The sequence below is a fragment of the Crocuta crocuta genome, unplaced genomic scaffold (genome assembly GCF_008692635.1).
Source record: "Crocuta crocuta isolate KB4526 unplaced genomic scaffold, BGI_CrCroc_1.0 scaffold204, whole genome shotgun sequence".
Lineage (NCBI taxonomy): Eukaryota > Metazoa > Chordata > Mammalia > Carnivora > Hyaenidae > Crocuta > Crocuta crocuta.
The window spans coordinates 839459-860675 of record NW_027529603.1 but is presented as its reverse complement, the minus strand read 5'-3'; the positions used below and the strand labels follow the sequence as shown (position 1 = coordinate 860675).

The 21217-nt window shown below is 43.0% G+C and overlaps 1 long non-coding RNA gene across 1 annotated transcript; it reads left to right on the top strand.

Moving 5' to 3' along the window:
• The first annotated feature begins 1460 nt into the window (after positions 1-1460).
• LOC144229759 (uncharacterized) lies at positions 1461-19140 on the top strand. Its single transcript, XR_013334596.1, has 2 exons — positions 1461-1706; positions 18859-19140. It is a non-coding gene; the product is annotated as an uncharacterized LOC144229759 (long non-coding RNA).
• The last annotated feature ends 2077 nt before the right edge of the window (positions 19141-21217 follow it).

Below are 21217 nucleotides of genomic sequence, written 5' to 3'. Positions count from 1 at the left end.
GAGAGAGCGGTGGGGGGGGGGGGGGGGCTGTGCTGGTTCAGAGAAACAGCTCCGGGTGCAGGATCGGGAAAAGCCTGGGATCCCAGAGCAGGGTTGATGAGGTATGAGGGCAGAAAATCATGGAGGCACATCAGGAATGCCAGCGTGAGGCCTGATTGCAGAAAAGCATGAAAGAGCTTCCTGGTAAGAAAAGAGACCAGGACACATGATGTGGTTCCATCTCCTCTCCAGAGGACAAGCTGTGGTCTGCTTTGATGTTAGCACCACAGGTATGCCAAGGCTATTAGACAGACTGGTTATAGGTCTGGGATCCAGCTACAGCAGCAACACCATAGGTGGGAAGAGAGGGGCCAGAGGGGCCAGCCTTCTCATTGAAGGATGCCCAGAGGCATCCTAGTGTGGACTCTCTGAAGAGGAAGGACTTGATAGTATCTACTCTGGCTGAGCCAAAAACATCCTCTAGCCTTCATTCCCCCAGGAATGTTTTCTGTTCTCAGGATCCCTCCTTTCTGAGACAGGACCAGCATGTCCAAGGGTGTGAAGGATAGAATGGTGTTGGATATTCCAAATCACCCTCACTCTGGCTGGTCCTAGAAGTAGAAGAAAGCCAGGAAAACCCTCTTAGGAGCACATGACCTTCATTGTCTCCCACCCACCACCATCTTTGGGGTCAGGCTACTCTAAATGGTTGGCAATACTTGCTGTCTCAACTTTCTTGATTATCATTTTCCCAGAATTCTGCTGTCTAGTTTCTGCCCCACTCTATGCTACCCCACTGAAACTGCTCCAACTATTGGCGTCAACAGTCTAGACCAAACCCAGGGACCATTTTTCAATTCTTACTTCTACTCTGAGCCATTTGCCTATTAGCTATAATCCTTTCTTTTTGAAAATCTCAACTCTAGGGGTTCTTAGCCAAGGGTTCATGTGTCCTTAGATTGTCTTCAGGAAAAAACAACATGCAGTCCTTGAAATTGTTATACAAAGAGTTATACAAATGTGCATTTTTTTTAGGGAGGATGGTCTAGGGCATTCATTGCATTCTCAAAGGAATCAATGAACTGCTAATGTTAGGAATCAGTGCCTTCAACATCTGTATTGGCTAGGATTAAGTTCTTGCAGGGGCGATCCAAAATAACAATGGTTGATTAGTCTTTCACGATTACAGAGGTAAGTTGTCAGAGCAGGAAAGATGGCTCAGACTTAGGAAGCCCTCAGGGACTCGGGCTCTTCACAGCTGTGCTCTACCAACCCCAGGATATAGCCCTCAACCTCAAAGTCCAAGATGGTAGCGTCTCAGGCTCCAAGTAGCATGTTTGAGGGAGGGACAAAGAAGGATGTAAAGAGTATGCTTCTGCTGTCTCTCAGAGGTTCCTGGGAGCTGCTTTGTGACATTTCCATTACATCATTGGCCCAAACTTAGTCGCGTGGTCATATCTATCTGCAAAGAGGCTGGGAGACATCCTTATTCCGGACAGTCATGTACCAAACTAAAGATCCTATTACCGTGGATGAAGGGTAGAAAAGATTTTGGGGGACAGCTATCAGCACCTGTCATACTCATACAATATCCCTTTCCACTTCATTCTAGTACATTAGAGATGGGAAGCACTTGCAGCTGGCATTCCAAATGTGGTTTAGGAACTGCCAATTAAGTGAACTTAAATGAGACTTGATCCTGGAACTCGGATGGGGAGAGGCAGCAGGTAAGTTTTGCTGGTGTGGAAGGACGCCAGCTTGTTTCATAATCATCAGCTTCCTACCTCATTCAGCAGCTTCCTGTAGCACTAGTTGTTTGGTGGCTTCTTTCCTGATCATGATGGCAGAGGCAGGCATGGTGATTCTGAGGGTTTACAGGTATCTCTGGAAGCTCCATTTAAGTCTACTCCTCCACCCCTTCCAGCACTGCTATAAGCCAGAGCTTCTCACATTTTAATGTTTATGTGAATGACCAGAAGATACAGGAAAGGGTAGATCTGGAGTGAGATCTCAGATTTTGCATTTCTAACAAGCTCCTGGGTAATATCTGATGGTTAGAATAGATTTTTGAGTAGCTTGGTCTTAGCGTGTCCTCTGCTCACCTATACTCGATCATAAATTCCTTTCTGCTTTAATATCTAAATATGTTTTCTGATTATCCAAATTCTGTGGCCGTTTCTTCTTTCTTGAGGGATCTTCTTCCTGTGCTTGTCCCTTAATATTGGTATACCCCAGGACTCTGGCTTAGGATCATTCTCCAGGCTCTTCCTGGACAATCTCTTCCATCCTCTGGGCTTCAGTCACTACCTATATGCTTCTCAACTCCCTATCTGATCTGTACTCTCCTTTGCTTCAGATTCCAGTAACTACAGCTGACCAGAACTGAGTTCTATAGATGAGCAGCGCATGAAAGAAAGCTTCTGTGGTCAAATAAGTTTGGGAAATACTGCGTTAAATAAATGAAGTTTATTTCCTTGCTGAGTTACTTCTAGAACTGTTAATGTGCTAAAATGCATTGCAAATTTCCAAGAGGGGGCATGTAATATCTAGTACTTCTTAAACTTATTTGACATCTGTAGTAGAAACAATCTATGTTTTCTCAGTTTCTGTTACACTGAGTTATCCTGAGTGGTGGACTCCTAGCATTTTGCTTTTCTTTACTGTTGCTTCTGTAACCAACTGTGTAGTTTTGTGGCCCACCAGCTGCTTCGCCCTGCATTTTGCATTGTTTCCCTGCCTCACTTCCCTTTTGCATCATTCTCGAGGCTTTGGGTTTGCACCTTCTTAAAAGGCACCAGCATATAAATCTTGCCTCTGGCTCTGTTTCCCAGGGAATCTGGGCTAATACAGCCTTAAACAGACTCCCCACCGACCACCCCTGGTCTTTTTCTTGGAATATTAATATCTCCTGGAACTTGGGTTCCTAGAATACACTTCAGAAGTGCTGTGTTGGTCATCTCTCCCTGTATATATACAAGCACCTGAGGCTCAGCATGTCCAAGACCTGATCAGTTCCTTTTCTTTTATATCTATCCCTTTTCTGGTCCTATCTGTTTTAACAACTGACACCATATTTGCTCATTACCCAAGCTACCCAGGGGTCATTCTTTGTTTTGAAGATCTCATGGGCTTTATTAAGCAATCTGGATGTCATTCCTGACTCCTTCTTTTCCTCTTTCATCCGATCTGTTGCCTCCTCCTCCTCCCTCTTCTTATGTGACTAATTAACAATTATTCATCCATAAAGAGGCAGTATAGGTACCATCTTCTTATCCTATTTCCTTGGTCGTCTGAGTGATGTACTGTTCTGTTGAGCTCTCATAGGCCCCTAAACTTGTCTCTCTTATAGGATTTATCACACTTTATGGTATTTTCTTTCTTTCTTTCTTTCTTTCTTTCTTTCTTTCTTTCTTTCTTTCTTTCTTTCCTTCCTTCTTTCTTTCTTTCTTTTCTTCTTTCTTTCTTTCTTTCTTTCTTTCTTTCTTTCTTTCCTTCCTTCCTTCCTTCCTTCCTTCTTTCCTTCCTTCTTTCTTTCTTTCTTTCTTTCTTTCTTTCTTTCTTTCTTTCTTTCTTTCTCTTTCTCTTTCAATTTAAAAAAATGTATCTGTCTACCCTTGGCCCCACCTTTGGTGTCTCATTCAATTCTTAATCCCTGGCATCCAGGATAGAGAACGAACTGATTAATTGGATAGGAGATAGGAGTGAATGAGGTAAGCGGGAGAGAGAGAATTAAAATTTGTAAACCTTCCAGAAAGGAAAAACAATTTCCCCTCTACCCTTCTGCATTTTTGGCTGAGAGCCCTATAATAAAAGGCAGGTTAGGGGTGTCCGGATGGCTCAGTCAGTAAAGCATATGACTCTTAATCTCAGGGCTGTTAGTTGAAGCTTCATGGTGGGTACATAGCCTACTTAAAAAACAAAACAAACAAACAACAAAAAAAAAAGGTTAACAAGAGAAAACAAACAAAACTTCTTAACATGTATACCTTATGTATACATGGGAGACACCCAGGGGAAAATGAGTAAGTCCCTGAACTGACTTAGAATTCAGGATTAAATGCCATCTTAATTGGCAGGGGGTGTAGGCCTCATAGGGGAAAGGCGGATTTTTGTTTTTAAGTAGGCTACATGCCCAGCGTGGGGCCCAAACTCACAACTGTGAGATCAAGACCTGAGCTGAGATCAAGAGTTTGTTGCTTAACTGACTGAGCCACCCAGGTGACCCTAGGAGAGGACATGATTTTTAGGAAAGATGGATGGGAGATATGTTTTGTGACAAAGTCTGAGTGTGGTGTTAACTTCTAGTCTCCTCCTCTACTGTGACAAGAGCCAGTCTTTCCTGGTTTATAAAATTCCTGGGGAGGGGATTCATGACAATTGAATTCCTTTTTAGGGATCTGTCTTTAGACAGATAAGGGAAATTCAGAGAACACTCCCCCTGCATTTGCTATTTTTCAAGTGTCCTACAGCTCAAAACAACTATTACACCAAAACAGCATATTTCAGCATGTCCTGAACTCCTGTAACCATATTTTGGCATGGCATATTCTGCCACCCTTCTTTCCACACCTTTGACAATTCTTTAGGAAGTTTCACTATTGAGAATCGGAGCTGGTAGATCTCATTGAATCAATCTCTTAGTTCTGAGAATAGGTCAGTTCAGTTTGGTCACACTGTTGCACATCTGAAACTAATATAATGTTATATGTCAATTATATCTCAATTTTATTTCAAGAAAGAGCATACCAATACCCAAGAGAGCTTTTTCCTTTTAACAGATGAAAGAAAATTAAATTTTAGTTTTATATAGGCACACTTTTTTTGACGTTTATTTATTTTTTTTGAGAGAGAGAGAGAGCATGCAAGCATGAGTGGGGGAGGGGCAGAGAAAGGGAGACAGGATCTGAAGCAGGTTCTGTGCTGACAGCAGAGAGGCTAGTGTGGGGCTTGAACTCACAAGCCAAGCTATGAAATCATGACCTGAGCTGAAGTTGGATGCTTAACCCACTGAGCCACCAAGGTGCCCCTTCATAGGCATACTCTTGATACTACAGCTTATTTCTTTTTATCTCTTTTTTATTTTTAATTTTAGTTATTTAAATGTTTATTTATTTTTGAGATAAAGGGAGAGACAGAGTGTGAGTGGGGGAGGAGCAGAGAGAGAGAGGAAGACACAGAGGCAGGCTCCAGGCTCTGAGCTGTCAGCACAGAGCCCGATGTGGGGCTTGAACTCATAAACTGTGAGATCATGACCTGAACTAAAGTCAGATGTTTAGCCGACTGAGCCACCCAGAGGCCCCTAAAGCTTATTTTTAACCCCAGAGGCCCCTAAAGCTTATTTTTAACCCCCCCTTTTTCCCCTCTAAAACCCTTTTAACAAATTAATTCAGTTTTGACCAGTTTGACCACAAGAGGTAAGATTCTCTGTCATGCTCTCACACTCCCTTTCTCCAACTTTCTACACCCATTTAGCTGTTGTCTTTTATTCTCTTTTTCTTTCTGGAACAACCAGTCATCCTATTTTAGGACAAAATTACTCTCTTTTCCCCTTGACAAAAATGTGTCTCCATAATTCATACCTTTCCTTAACCAAAAATATACCCTTTTTTCTTAAATATTTTGCATATAGAGCATTTTTTCTATTAATTTTAATTAAATACATTAATTAGAATTCTGAACTCTTAGAAACACGAATTTTTAGTGAACATTAAGCAGTAAGCAACTGTGAATTGTTACACCAATAGTCTGTAGAGGTCAAATTAGCTTTTGTTCCTCTGTAAGAAGAGGACAAAAGTAGGTAAACTTAGACGTACGTTTAGCAATTAGTGTTTCCAATTATATATGATGTTCCAATATATATAATGTTTACATTATCTTAATTGGAAATGACCTAGGTATTCAATGAATATCTGTCATGTAATGTAATAGTATAACTTTAAGGTTTCAAGTTACCGAAAAGATAATTTTAGAAATGATTTTTAAGCAGTTATATTTTATAAAACATAATCATTGTTGAAAAGATCATTTATCAACTTTTATCCCACCTACATTTACTTGATTCACTTATTCTTAACAATTATATTTAGATCAGTCCTGAAAATTTCATGAGACATTAGACAAAGTTAGGCATCACTTTAAGTTACTCTTCTTCCTGACAAATGTTGGGCTAGTACACTCAGCTAGAATAAAAGTTGTATGTCTCAGTATTTTTAATGCTGACAACTCTCGGGGCGCCTGGGTGGCTCAATTGATTAAGCTTTCAACTTCGACTCAGGTAATGATCTCACAGTGTGTGGGTTCGAGCCCCGCATCGGGCTCTGTGCTGACAGCTCGGATCCTGGAGCCTGCTTTGGATTCTGTGTCTCCCTCTCTCTCTGCCCCTCCCCTGCTCATGCTCTGTCTCTCTCTATATCAAAAATAAATTTTAAAAAAATGCTGACAACTCTGAAGATGTGTCTTTTTGTTCTGTCTTGTTTTTGTTTTTGTTTTCACGAAACCAACAATATTCTTGTTTACAAAAGACTACTCAAGTCACATGAACTTGAAAAACATTTAGGTTGAGTTCTATACTGCTCTCAGAGAATGTTTAATTTATATCAGCACTTACGTTTCTTTAAGCCAATTAGACAGAACTCTTTTACAATTAATTCTGACAATGTCATCCAGAGTAACATACATATATGGACATACATAAACATACAGACAAACAGAGAGATCTTAGAGCCTTTATTACAATTTACCCATATGTTGGGTACATGAATACAAAATTCGCTAGTTTATAAAAGAACAGCTGGATCCAAATTGTATTTCTGGCAGACAAAAAAGCTAAGTTTGCCTACTCAGGTGGCTACAAGTTTTTCCTAATATTTTTGGAGACAACTTTTAAGATTTTTCACTTGCCAAGCTTCCAAAAGCTCCTTTTTCCTTTTCAGCCTCAAGTAGTTACTTGTGGGTTTTCTGGGTTCCTTGACAGCCCCTAATAAAGAGTAAGGGGCCTCAAGTTGAAGAGACCATAGGGAACTGAAGGCTGAAGAGAGTGGGGTGGACAGAGGGACAGAGGAGGTTGGAATTTGTAGGTGAACCTATCAAAACATTCAAGGAGGGGCACCTGGGTGGCTCAAACGGTTAAGCGGGCAACTTCCACTCAGGTCATGATCCTGAGCCCGGTGAGTTCAAGCCCCGTGTTGGGCTCTGTGCTGACAGCTCAGAGCCTGGTGCCTGCTTCTGATCCTGTGTCTCCTCTCTCTGCCCTTCCCCCACTCACGTTCTGCCTCTCTCTCTCTCAAAAATAAAATAAACATGAAAAACTTTTAAAAAATTCAAGGAGACTGAATGGAAGATTGAGAGTGGCAAAATCAAGAAGAAGGAACAGAAGAAATGGGAAGCAAGAGGTCTTAAAGGAGCCAGTTTAGGGAGAGCTTAAGTTTCCCAAAGAAACCAATGAGGTTTCTGGGTCCAAATTATCTTTAGCAAAATCATGCCAATAACCAGGTATGGGTGGAACGAACATGTAGTCAGCAGGGGTTTGAGAAGAGGATTTTAGTCAACTGAGAAGTCCCCACAGGAGGAAAAGGATCAAGGAAAAACAAAGAACAGAGAAGCCTTTAAAAAAAGAAGAAAAAAGAAAGCTCCTATCAGCCTCTGAATATCAGCTTCTAATTAGGCCAATTTCTGACCATAGAGCTCTTTCAAAAAACCCTTTCAATATCTTATTATCAGCTGGAACAAACAGTAAATATTTCTGGCAGTATTAAACTTCCTTTTTAAATTATTGTTTTTCCTTTTTCTTTGAAACCAACTGTATGCTTACTAAGTGGCTCAAAACCAAAGCTAATAAGCCTTTTGTGACTTAACATGGATACAAATGGTATCCCTAAAGAGGGTGCAAAGATGCAAGCCTCTGAAGATCCAGAACTACTCACTTGCATACATAAGAACCATGTCCCAAGCTGAGTGCTCAGGACATAAAAGGAGACAAACAGAAAAGCAATAGCTGTCTCTGGGAGGGAGAAGATAAATAACCAAAGCATACCCCAAAAACCAAATTCATGAGTCACAGTTCAAATAATTTGTTCCTACAAATGCTTTTTCCCTGCTAATCTGAATTTGGAAACGAAGGGACAATATGAAATTTTACCTTCCTCTCTCCACTGGGCACTACAGAGATCCAAGGGAGCTGATTTTAATAAGAACCCTTCCCCTTCTGCCAGTTTTCCCAAGGTTCTATCTGAGTAGGGTGTCTCAGCGATCCTATCCTCATAGTTTTCTCTAGTCTTCTGAGTTGGCTGAGACTCCTGTAATAAGGCAGAGTTCAACAAGAGAAAAGCAAACAGAAGTTTATTAACATATATACCGCATACATACAGGGGAGATATCCCTGGAAAATTAATGATTCCCTGAGATGTCTTAGAATTTGTGATTAAATACCATCTCTCTCTTTTTTTAATGTTTTACTTCTTTCTGAGAGAGAGGGAGACAGTGTGAGCAGGGGAGGGTCAGAGAGAGAGGGAAACACAGAATCCAAAGCAGGCCCCAGGCTCTGAGCTAGCTGTCAGCACAGAACCTGACATGGGGCTCCAACCCACGAGCCATGAGATCATGACTTGAGCCGAAGTCGGAGGCTTAACCGACTGAGCCACCCAGGTGCCCCCCATCTCTCTTTTTTTAAAATCTAGGCTCCATGCCCAAAGTGGGGCTTGAACTCACAACCCTGAGATTGAAAGTTGCATGTTCTACGGACTGAGCCATGCAGGTGCCCCTTGTATACCATCTTAATGGGTAAATGGGATGAGAGGATGTAGGGCTTAGGGAATAAATGATTTGGGGAAGGTTGAATGGGCTCTTAGAAGGATAGGAGATGCAATAGTTTGTGACAAAGTTGGTCTAGATGTGGTGTGGACTTCCAGGCTGCTCTTCTGTGATGAGAGTCAAGCTACCCTACTTGATGAAACTCCCTAGGAGGGGAATTTATGACAATTGAGTTCCTTTTGGAGGATTTAAGCAGATTAGGGGAATTCAGAGAAAGCAAACACTCCTTGCATTTGCTGTTTTTCAAATGCCTACAGCTTAAAACAACCAGCACACCAAAGTGGCATAATTTGGGGTGGGTGTCCTGATCTCCTGTAGTTATATTTTGGGGAGGCATATTCTGCTACCCCTCAGCCTCTGCCTTAAATAAAGAGGAAGTATTCTGAGATTATGAGAAATCCATGTTTCTTCTGCCCTAGATTAAAGTGGCTGGAGACTACATTTTATAAGCAGCTCCAAAACACCGCTCAAGAATGTTAGATAATGCGTTCAGGCCAGACGACTGTCACACCCTCCAGTGTGGCCATACATGCCCGGCTCTCAGGGAGGCACTCTCAGGGAATCAGCACTTGCAGGAACCTGAGAGAGTAACCACCTCCTGAAGTCTGGGACCCTAGGTGCCTCACCCTGATCCTGGCCCCACGAAGGCTCAAGCTGGAAGTCCCACTGACTCATGCTGAAAAGTGGAAATTCATACTCAATATAAAATGAAGTTTCATTTAGGAGAGTGTATAAGTTTCCTCCAAGACTGCCATAACAACATATCATAAACTGGGTGGCTTAAAAAAAACAGTAGTGTCTTCTGTCATAGTTCGGAAATCAAGATGTCAGCGCGGTTGTTTCCTTCTGAGGACTCTGAGAGAGAATCTGTTCCCCGTCCGTTTCCTGGTTTTCCAGGAGAGCTAGCAAACCTGCCATTCCTTGGTCTACAGATACATCGCTAATCTCTGTCTGTTTTCACAGGGCATTCTCCCTGTGTCTTTCTGTCTTCACATGGCAGTCTTCTTTATAAGGAGTCATGCTAGATTGGGAGTCAGTCCTACTTCAGTATGGCCTCATGTTAACTAATTACATCTGCAGTGACCCTATTTCCAAATAAGGTCACCTTCTGAGATACTTGGGCTTAGGAGTCCAACTTTTGGAGAAATGGGAAACACAATTCAACCCATGACAGAGTGAAAAATTTTATTTTCTATCCTTTTTGAGAGCTGCCTTGCTCCAATAACCCTCATTTTTGTTTAAAGCAGGGTCACAAGCTGGTGCCCCAGGGCCAAATTTAGCTTCTGAACATTTTCGTTAGGTCAGGGCGCAGGCATTCCCTAATTTCTTATGCAGGCCCCTTCACAAGTAGCCATTAAGGCATTTGCACAAATGACTCTTAGTTTAGAACTTGCTTTCTCAGAGTCTTCATTGGTAAAAACCTTAGCCTCAGAACTACCCTGAGAGGCATAATAAGTGTGTTCCCATCTCACTGACCAGTGAGTCTCACTGACTCAGAAAGTGCCTGGATCATACAGTTGAAATAGTAGATCCAAGGCTTGCTCACTGATCACGGCCACATCTCAATAACCCCAGTGCCACAAAGCTGAGGGGGCTCGCATGACCCCCCCTTTCTTTCCATTTCTCCAGCAAAATTTTCACAGCAGCAAATGCTATAAGCATTGTTGAGTCTTAGAGACTTTTTAAAACCAGAGACATTCCTGAGGTAAAACCTTTGCGGGTGTTTCTCCCAGAGAGAAGAAAGTCTCATAATGTGCTGAGTTAAGGGCAGTCTGGTTTTGAGCTTGGTCAATCTTTCCTTTTGTGGGTGTGCAAGAAAAAAGAGTGAGAGAGATCAGATGTAGAACAACCTAAATTAAGGGCCGAGCCCTTCTCGCCAGCCTCCCAGTGTGGAGATGCTCCCTTCATAGGGGACAGCAGTTCTTAGACTTCTTTTCTGGTTGCTGTTTTAAGAACTGAGTAAGTGTTTCAGATCCTCTTCCTGGAAAAATGCACTTACAAATATAAGAGAATTGAACAAAATTGCTTGGCATTTCCTTTATACTTAGTATTCTGAAATTTCATCAGAGTTAATATATGCATAGGTCTTTTTCTGGGGAGAGGACAGTTATTCTTGTTGGTATTCAGTGAGCCATTTCAGTGTGAAAGCTTATGCCTTTCTTCACCTCTAGGAAATAGGCCATGACGTATTTATTTTTCCCCTCCCTTCCCTCTGTTATCTTATTCTGGAATTCCTACTAAATAGGATGACAGAGCTTCGGGATCCATTTTCTATGCTTCCTAACTTCTCTGCTAACCTGAGGTATTTTTATGAGGTGACTAATACAAATGATAAAATGAAGTTCCTCAAATTCCTTGAAGACTTGGACCTGCTGTGTGCACAGTAGGTGCCAAATAAATGTGACCTCCTTCTTTTTCAATCTCAGCACCTACCTGAACAACTACATCAGCAGTCATAACTAGTGTTTATTGGCTGCTTAGTATGTATAAGGTGAGGAGTAAAGTACTTGACATACTGCCCAGTTTAATTCCCCCAACAACTCTATGAAATTGGTACAAATATTGTCCTCAGTTTACAAAAGAGGGAACTGAGAGCCATAGAAAAGAGGTTGGCAAACTCTAGCCAGTGGGCCTAACCTGTCACTGCCTCTAATTTCTCTTTTAGACCTCCTACCTCTGTTCTTTTGAACTGCATTTCATGAGAATTTCTCCACTTGACCCTTCAACTCTATTATTAATTCTTCATTGATATCTATTTTGTGATTTAGCCCATAGAATTTTTATTTGGAAAAACAAGTGCTTAAAGTTCCAAATCACCAGTCAATTTTTTAAAAATCCTTTTTTTAAATCTTTTTTTTAAAAGTATGCTTTGCACTCAATATGGGGCTTGAACTCAGGACGCTGAGGTCAAGAGTTGCATGTTCTACCAACCGAACCAGCCAGGTGCCCCTTCCAGTTGATTCTCTTTAATAGACGAAATACCCTTTCACATTTCTTTTTTTAATTTTTAATGTTCATTATTATTGTTGTTATTGTTTTGATAGAGAGAGAGAGAGACAGAGACAGAGCGCCAAGTCAGGGAGGGGCAGAGAGAGAGGGAGACACAGAGGGGTACAGAGAGAGGCTCCAGGCTCCTAGCTGTCAGCACAGAGCCCAATGCATGGCTCAAACCCATGAACTATGAGATCATGACCTGAGCAGAAGTTGGACGTGTAACTGACTGAGCCACCCAGGCGCCGCTCCTTTCACATTTCTTATGAAGACATTAATTACACTTAATCTGAAGTCTTGTTCTTCAGTAATTGTTAATTCTGTTTCTTAAATGGTAGTTTTTCTGATGGTAGGTTTTGATGATTCTGTTTCACTGTTCTGACTTTTCTCAAATGTTTAGTAATTCTAGACATCTGTTCAATTTTAAATTGTGCATTCTTGTTCCTATCTGTTGTGTTTACTGAGCCTGCGTGTAGTAACTTTTTAGAGGAGTGGAATGCGCTGGATGGTTGGAGATGTGGGGATGTGTATAAGGAAGAAGAGGACCTGTTTTGTCTTTTGACTATAGGAGTTTTCTTCCCCTCTTGGATCCCAGTTGTTGTCTGGGCAAGGCTTTGCCTCTGGCCCCAGAGCCCACACTTACTGGTTTGGTTTGGGGAAAATCCCCTTTGCAGCTGTCTGGTTAGTACAAAATGTGAGAAGGAAAGGAATAATTGCATCAGATACTCCAAATGCATTTTCCCAGTTAACCACTCCAAGGAATGGCCCAGGGCCTCTTCTCCTTATAACCACTAACTCTGAAATTGGAGGTCTTTGTTAACATTTCCACTTTCGTGCCAGTCTTCTTGTGGATATAATATTTTTTCCACCAATCTTTTATTATCTGTCTTTGGTGTCAAACTTAGTATGGTCTTCTGTACTTCCCCTCCCTTCCAAAATTATAAATATTCATCTATTTTGTTCTTTTACTATTTTTGTGATTTCATGTTTTACATTCAAATCTTTTAGCCATCTGGAATTTATTCTAACGTCAGCCATGACTTGGAGCTCTAAACTTAAATTTTTTCCTAATGGTGAGCCAGTTGTACCCACCATGCTTTCCATGTGTGGGCTTTTAAAAGGCAGCTCAGCCCCCAGAGCTCCATAAAAGCCTAGGAGTTAAGAATAGAAAAGCTAGGACTATAACTCAGTCAGATCCTAATCTCTGTTCCATTATTGCTCACGATGGGACTCTGGCAGAGCTCGGTTCTCCCTAGGGGAAAGCTCCACCGATGATGTAAGTAGGGCTGGGAGGGCTGTGGCAGGGAGAGGATTTGTAGAGAGCCCTCTAGAGGAGTTTCCTGGTTGCTGTGTTCCTGCCGCTGGGCATGATCTCATGAGCAACAGCTGCGCAGTCTCGCAAGAAACTCCAAGGGCTCCAAACTCTACTCTTTAACTGTATATTTGTTCTTTAGCTCCCATAGCCTTCCCTATAGATCACTTCAAGTCCACCTCCTGCTACTCCTCTGTGAAGCCTGCCCTGATGTGCCCGGCGAGGCTTAGATGCTGCTCCTTCTAGTCCCCACTGTTTTGCACAGATCTCCAGTGTGGTTTTTGCTAACTGTTGGTTGATATGTTGTGGATGAATAAATTAGCTAACAAATAAACTAAGTTACTGAGCATGAAGGACGCTATCTGCCAGGTGCAGGGAGAAAAGGAAAGCTACCAAAGGGTATGGAGTTGCTGCTGACTATGTCCACATGTTCATCTGTGACGTTCGTTGAGGCCCAGGTGTTCATGGCATCGTAGTTGGCCACAGACCAGCTGTGGCTTTGATTAAGTGCCTGAAGCTACTAAGGAGTCTTTTTTTTTTTTTTTTAACCAAGTGTTAGGTCCTGAAGATACCAGGGAGAGCCAACTGTGTCTCTTTCCTCAAGGGGCTGATAACCTTATGTATAAGTGTGTAGACAGAATCTTGGAAGAAACTTTAGGGAGGGAAGAATTGGGCACACAGAAACCTTCAAAGAGAACAAGTAATGGAGTTGAGTTGGAGAATGCTCACTCGTCTATAAAATATGTGCACCACCAGCAAGCAAGCATTTCCTGTGTGCTGAATATGTATGAAGCTCTAAACTCTTAATACACTTTATCTTTTTTACTCCTCATGAAAACCAGGTGGCACTATCAGTTCCATTTTGTAGATGAGGAAAGTGACTCTCAGAGAGGTAAAGTGATTTACTTATGGTCACAATGAAGAAGCCACAGTCGGAAGCCCAGGTGGGGAATGGCTCAGGTTCAGAGAAGAGAAAAACTTAATCTTTGGCCATTGAACTCCCTCCCTCTCTCCTCTTACTTGGAATTAACCAGTGGGGTTGAGTAGAGTTTTGTTTTGTTTTCTGGACCTTTGCTTCTGTGGTAGAGATAAACAGGTATAGATAAACTGTACCATTTCTGGTCTCTCTAGGTCCTAATACAGGACTGGCACACAAGCTGGTTAAATAATGCAGGAAGAAAACCAACATTTTCAAACACGATATGCCTGTCTCAGAGCTTGCACGGTTCAAAATGTATCCCTCTGAATTCTCGCTGAAGATTATGTGAGACATAGCCAAGAACCATGAAAATGTTCATTCCTTTGACTTGTCTTTTGTACTGTTTCCTGGGGAATTATCACTTTTTTTCAAAAGATAGTTTTCACTTTGAGAATTAAGAGAATTTCTTAAAATACATGAGACACAAAATTTAACATCTCAACCATTTCCAAGTGTATAGTTCAGTAATGTTTAGTATATTCACACTGTTGTACACAAAAAGAACTTTTCATCTATAAACTGAAATTTTATACCCATTAAAAAACTCCCCATTCCCAATTCCTCCTGTTCTTCCTGGAAATGACAATTCCACTTTCTGTCTCTGTTAATTTGACTACCCTAGATACCTCATATAAGCAAATCATAAGTGTTTATCTTTTTGTGACTGGCTTATTTCACTTAGCATATTCAATTCACATAATGTCCTCCATGTGAATTGATATGTAGCATGTGTCAGAATTTCCTTCCTTTTTAACGTTGACTAATATTCCATCCAGATATTGTTTTTGTTTTTGTTTAATTTTCAACTTTTCTATTGCTTCTCAGTTTCTATTTTTGCTATTACTTCCTAGTTTAGCACATTGTGATTAGAAACTGTTATCTGTACTTATTCTACTTTTTGAAATGTATTGAAATTTTTCTGTTTGTTTTTTTATGGCCTTATATGTGGCCATTTGTTAATGATCCAGGGATACTTATAGAGTATAAATTCTAGGTTTTCAAGGTAGACAGTTTGATATCTTTTAATTCAATCTACCTTACTAATTTAACAAGTCAAGTCCTCTATATCCTTACTTTTTGTATGGTTTATTAATCAGTCATGGTCTAAGAGAGGTGAATTAAAATTTTCTACGGTTACTGTATATCCATTTTTTCATGTATTTCTTGTTGTTTTTACTTTATGAATTCTAATGCTGTATTATCTTGTGCATAGTTATGATAGATCTACATTATTGCTCTCTTCCAATATCATTATATTTTCTCTTGTGTCTTGTTTTCGGATTTTCTGTGAATTCAATCATGTCTGATATTAATAACAAAACCTTTGCTTTCTTGTTGCTTGTATTTGCATGTACGACTTTTGTTCTTGTTTTCTATTTTTTCCTACTCTTACTTTCAATATTTCCAAGGGACACTATTTTAGATGTATCTCTTGCATGTAGCACTAGTTAGGTTTTATTTTGTGACTCCACAAGTTATTTTTAAAGAGTGAGGTTACCGGGTCAAAGTTAAAGAGAGCTTCTATAACTCTTGACCCCCATTGCCAAATAAATTGTTTTTCACTAGTTGAACCATTTTATTCTGTCACCACCCTTTTAGAAGTGAACCATCTCTCCACCATTGCCAGCATGGCTATTATGCTGCTGCTTAAATTTTTAATAGGTGAAAATGGGACATCGTTGTTCTTTCATTTGCTTTCCTTGGCTTTATCTAACTCTCAGTAAATAAAGATGGAAGAAAAATTAAGTCAAAATGAAGGGCGCCTGGCTGGCTTTAGTACCTGGGGCCTGAGACTCTTGATCTTGGTGTTGTAAGTTTGAGCCCCACATTTGGTGTGGAGATTACTTAAAAAAATAAAATCTTGGGTTGCCTGGGTGGCTCAGTCAGTTAAGCAACCACTCTTGGTTTTGGCTCAGGTCACGATCTCAAGGTCTGTGGAATCTAGCCCTGAGTCGGGCTCTGTGCTGAGGGTGTAAAGGCTGCTTGGGATTCTCTCTCTTCCTCTCTCTCTGCACCTCCCCTGCTTTTGCTCTCCCTCTCTTTCTCTCAAAATAAATAAATAAATAAACTTAAAAAATAAAAAACAAAGTAAAGTCTTTTAAAAAAATGGCTAAAATGAAACATTCCTTTTCACTCCAGCAAGATTAAGATGGGTGGTGGTGTTTCTTATTCTAGATTCCCATGACATTGGGTCACTTCCCAAAGGCTTCTCAGCTTGGGCCTTGAATTTTCCCAGGAGAAATTGTCAAGGTTCCCTCCTCACAGCCCTAGACCTTGTATTCTTTTATTCTGTAGTGAATAGGCAAAATAACATAATAAGAAGATATAGGGTCTGGAGCTAGATTAAATGAATTTAAATCATAGCTCCACCTCTATTTACTAGCTGTGTGATCTATGAGAGTTACTTACCCTCTCTGTGCCTTGTTTTCCTGAGGTAATAATTCTCAAGGGTAATGATGACTACAAGAGCGACAGCTATTACAGTTGTTGTGTACAAGAGTTAACTTTTGCAGACTCAAGACAAGATTTTTCTTTTAGAAGTAAGCTCTAGGGGCGCCTGGGTGGCTTAGTCGGTCAAGCGTCCGACATTCGCTTAGGTCATGATCTCGCGGTTTTGGGTTCGAGCCCCACGTCGGGCTCTGTGCTGACTGCCAGCTCAGAGCCTGGAGCCTATTTCAGAGTCTGTATCTCCCTCTCTCTCTGACCCTCCCCTGCTCACGCTGTCTCTCTCTCTCTCTCTCTCTCTCCTAGAAATAAAATAAAAATATTAAAAAAAAAAATAGAAGTAAGCTCTATACCCAATGTGGGGCTTGAACTCACAACCCCAAGATTAAGAGTCACATGTTCTAGGGGCTTAGTCAGTTAAATGACCAACTTTGGCTCAGGTCATAATCTTGTGGTTGGTGGGTTTGAGCCCCACATCGGGCTCTGTGCTGAGAACTCAGAACCTGGAGCCTGCTTTGGATTCTGTGTCTCCCTCTCTCTCTCTCTCTCTCTCTCTGCCCCTCCCCCATTTGTTCTCTCTCTTTCTCGCTCTCAAAAATCAATAAACATTAAGAAAATTGAAAAAAAAAAGTCACATGCTCTACTGACTGAGCCAGCCAAACTCTCCAGGATTATTATTAATAGCTCCACCTCTGTGAAATACTCCTTTTCTATTTCAACTATGAAGTTTTGGTGGAAGCTTTTTCCTTTCTATATGACCCTGCTTCCTTAGCTGCTGCATTAAGTCTTAGGCCAGGGGCAGGTTCCTACACAAGCATAGCCAATCAGAGTCCTTCCCTGGGGTTTCTGAAATTGGGACACAAGAAAGGAAGGCTTTATTGACTCTTTGGTGGAGGAGCTCTCAGAAGTGAGACCCAGGCTCCTGGCAGCCATATTTCCAGACATGGAGGAAGCCAGACTACGAGAATGAGGCTGACTGACATGTGGAGAAAAGTAGATGTTAGAGATGGAAAGAGTCTGGCACTGTTGGAATCCTTCATTCTGGTGGTCCCCGAATGTACCTTGCAAGCTTCCCATTGTCCCTAGGCTTGCTTGCATTGATCTTGTCACTTGCAACCAAAACAGAGTTTTAATACACTTCCTAAGGCACCTCAGGACAGTACAGATCATGAGGTCTCGTTTGTCTGTCCACCTTTCTCTAAAAAGCCAAAAGTTCTTGCAAGCCTAAGACACGTGCACAAACACACACACACACACACACACACACGGCAATTCCCAGTTTCTTGGAGTGAGCTGTGACTCCTTCCCTGCCCGTGCTGCCTCCACATACTTCTACTTCGCCACACACATCAAAAGACAGCTGTGCCAATGTCCAGGCCTAAGGAACTGTACTTGCGAAACAGGATGTTATCCCGGAAATTTGTGCCCTTCTCTGTACCCCCCTTGTCCTTTTTCTCACTACCCTATTCAGTAATTGACAAATATATAATGAGCACCTGCCAAGAACCACATCAGGCCTGGGGCCCCAGAGAGGCAGGATACAGTTCCTGATGTCAAGGATCCTGCAGCCTGAAGGGCTATCAGGCTGTCACAAGACGGCTCCAAGAGAGACAGTAGAGTGAGTGTTAAACAGATGCTTTTGCCAAGTGCGGCAAGAGCTCACAGGGGCTCCACCACTGGTTGCCTGGGATGGCTGGCTGGTCTACCGCCTCCAGCTTCTCTCCATCCCAGTCCACCCTGCCCACTGCTGCCAGACTGTCTTTCTGAACACGGCTCAGTTGTGTGACTGCTTCTGCCGCCTGTAGGCCTAAACCCACATTCCTTAGCCTGGCAAGATCCTAATCCAGATATTCCTCAACCTACTTTCTCAGCCACATTGTCCATTGTTCCTTATTCACAGACCTTACCCACAAGCCTAAGCAGCCCACTCACCTCCATCATACACGCTCAGTGTCTCCCCACCACTGGGCCTCTCCTCACTCTGTTCCTTCTGTTGCTGATCCCTGCAGGTCATAATTATATACACCTTGCAAGATGTGATAGCAAATGCCTTTCTTTTCTCATGCAGCCGCTCTGATTATCTGGCTGGGTTGCTGTGTTGAGAAGGGTTCTGTGGATATACCCGGGCTTGTGACAGGGTGCAGGGAGCAGTTAGCAAAATCTGCCATTGCCACCAAATTGAGCGAGTGTTGACAGCAGGGAAGTGGTGGTGGGGGGGGGTGGAGGATGAACATTGGGCGNATAACCTTCTCCCTACACTCTGTGAGAGCATAGATGGTTCCTACCACCTTCTATGGGTACATCAGTTTTGTTGTCCTGTTTTGTTTGTTTTCTATCTGAGGAGACAGGCGGTATCCTACAGCCTATGATACAGGTGGGGATCCAAACCACATTAACTGAGTGGATGGAGCCACGTGAACACCGGGATGAGGGAACCGCTGCAGAAGAGCCTCCAGGAGCCTATCCGGATAAGCTGACTTACCCTGCAGGCCTCCACCTGGAACAGACTCTGAGGACGGTGTTATGGTGGCCGTGTTCTCACTCGTGAACCAATTTCCCGCATTGTTACTTCTGTCTGACCTGTCATTTGCTATCCTCTTGTGAGTCTGTGACCACTGAAATCTGAGGTCCTAGCCTCACTTTCATTCTTTTACTCAGGAAACCATTTTTGATGCCTCGTGGGTGGCCACTTCTGTGCTCACTGTTAGGGGCACGCCGATGATGTCTCGTCTTCAGTCTGATCACTGACTTGGGGAGAGTGAGGTGCTGGTCGAGGAAAGACTGAGAGCCAAGTCACAGGATATGCGGGGGCAGTGATGTGCACCCTAAGAGAAGAGAAGGGGAATGGTGAGGGAGGACAGCAGAGGCTGCTGGAGGAGGAGGGGGTGACAGAGGTTGTTAACACACCCACCCACACCCACCCAATTCCCTCTTTGTCTATACTCCTCCTCACCTCATAACTATGTTGCCTGATGGTCACTGCCATAAGCTGTCCTCTCCAGTGCCAGGACCCGAACAGATGGAGTCAGGAAATATTTTTATTTTTGTTTTTATTTATTTGAGAGAGAGAGAGAGAGAGAGAGAGAGAGAGAGAGAGAGAATCCTAAGCAGGCTCCACTCTCAGTATAGAGCCTGATAAAGGGCTCGATCCCACAACCCTGGCATCATGACTTGAGCCAAAATCAAGAGTCAGACACCCAACTGATGGAGCCACCCAGGTGCCTGGAGTCAGGAAATATTTAAACAGCCTTGGTACATCCTAACACCCTGCACCTGGCCCCACTCCACACAAACCTCAAGAGCCCAGCACCAAACACCCTTCTAGATCTGGGATCCTCATGCTATCCATTGGACTCCCTTGAATCTCCTTTGCTGCAGCTCACCTCTGGGACTCTGTGTCCAGGTAATCACACTGGCTCCTGAGCTGCATGGCAGCCCTGATTTTCCTGTCCTCAGACCTGGGTCACCACCATGGGCATCACATCTCTGATGTCCCCAAATTACTACAGGGGCTCCAGAACTCTTGGCAGATTTGCTAAGGCTGCTCTACTCCTCTGTCCTTCTGGGTTTCTGGTCTCACTGCAGGCACCTTCCTCTCCCTCCTGCCACCCCCCTCCCCCTACAAACATGCATAGGCTGCTGACCCAGCAGCAGAGCTGTCTAACCCTGTTGGCAGGAGACGGGCTGGCTCCAGAGAGCTGGCTGGAGGGGAATGCAGAGGCTCACATTTCTTTAGCTCGTGCCAAACGTTATTCAGATGTAGCTTTTCAGACAGACACAAATTGCTCATCCAATAAACACAGAAGGGCTAATCCCAGGACATTTATCACAGCGAGGAAAGATGAGAGAAAGGACAGTCACAAGAGGCCTTTGAGAGCTGGCCTGGTGTGGCTGGCCCAAGGGGAGGTGGTGAGATCTGCATGTACTCCTGGGGTTTTCTCCTTAGTGGGGCTGAAACCTGGCACCAAGACTTTGGGATTTGCTTTCATTGTGATACACAAAGCCTGCGTTGGTGCATACCCTTCCCGTGGGGAACGGGGGAAGAAATCAACATGGGTCAGATACTTTTGTGGGCAGACAGACCTCACCACCATGTGGGATAATAGCTGGCTGCAAGGACTTCCTATACTTCTTCCACCACGCACATACACAGTGTCCTCAAGTCATTCTGTAGTTGTTTGCAGAGTTCTTACGAGGTGTGCCTCCTGGCCCAGGATCTCTCATTTCTGGCAGGTGTGAGAGCATGGCTTTTGAGAAAGCAGGTTGAGGGACTAGACTGACCACAATGGCAGGGGACCAGAGACATGGGGATCCTCTGTCCACACAAGAAGGCTGGCCAACCCGCTGAAGTCCTTTGCTGATCCCCTTCTGTGTTCCCCTTCAGGGACTGTTCCCCAGAAATGAGAGAAACCGGGCCCTGCTCCAAGGCTCAACCTCAGAGCCCAGGGAGAGGAGGACCAGCTGACACCTCTGTAGGCAGCCTGGGTTGCCCCAGTGCCTTATGGCTGGGTCTGTGCCATGCCACTGGGACTGCGGAGTGTGCCAGGGAGTGAGGGTCTCCTTAGTGGGAGGGGGCAATGACTAGATCAGGGTAGGGACATGACAATAGTTGCCAGCTTTCACACAGTCAGGCACTATTCTCACTTTTCTCACAACACCACAATAAGGCAAGTGTATTATTGGTACTGCTTTTCAGCGAGGCA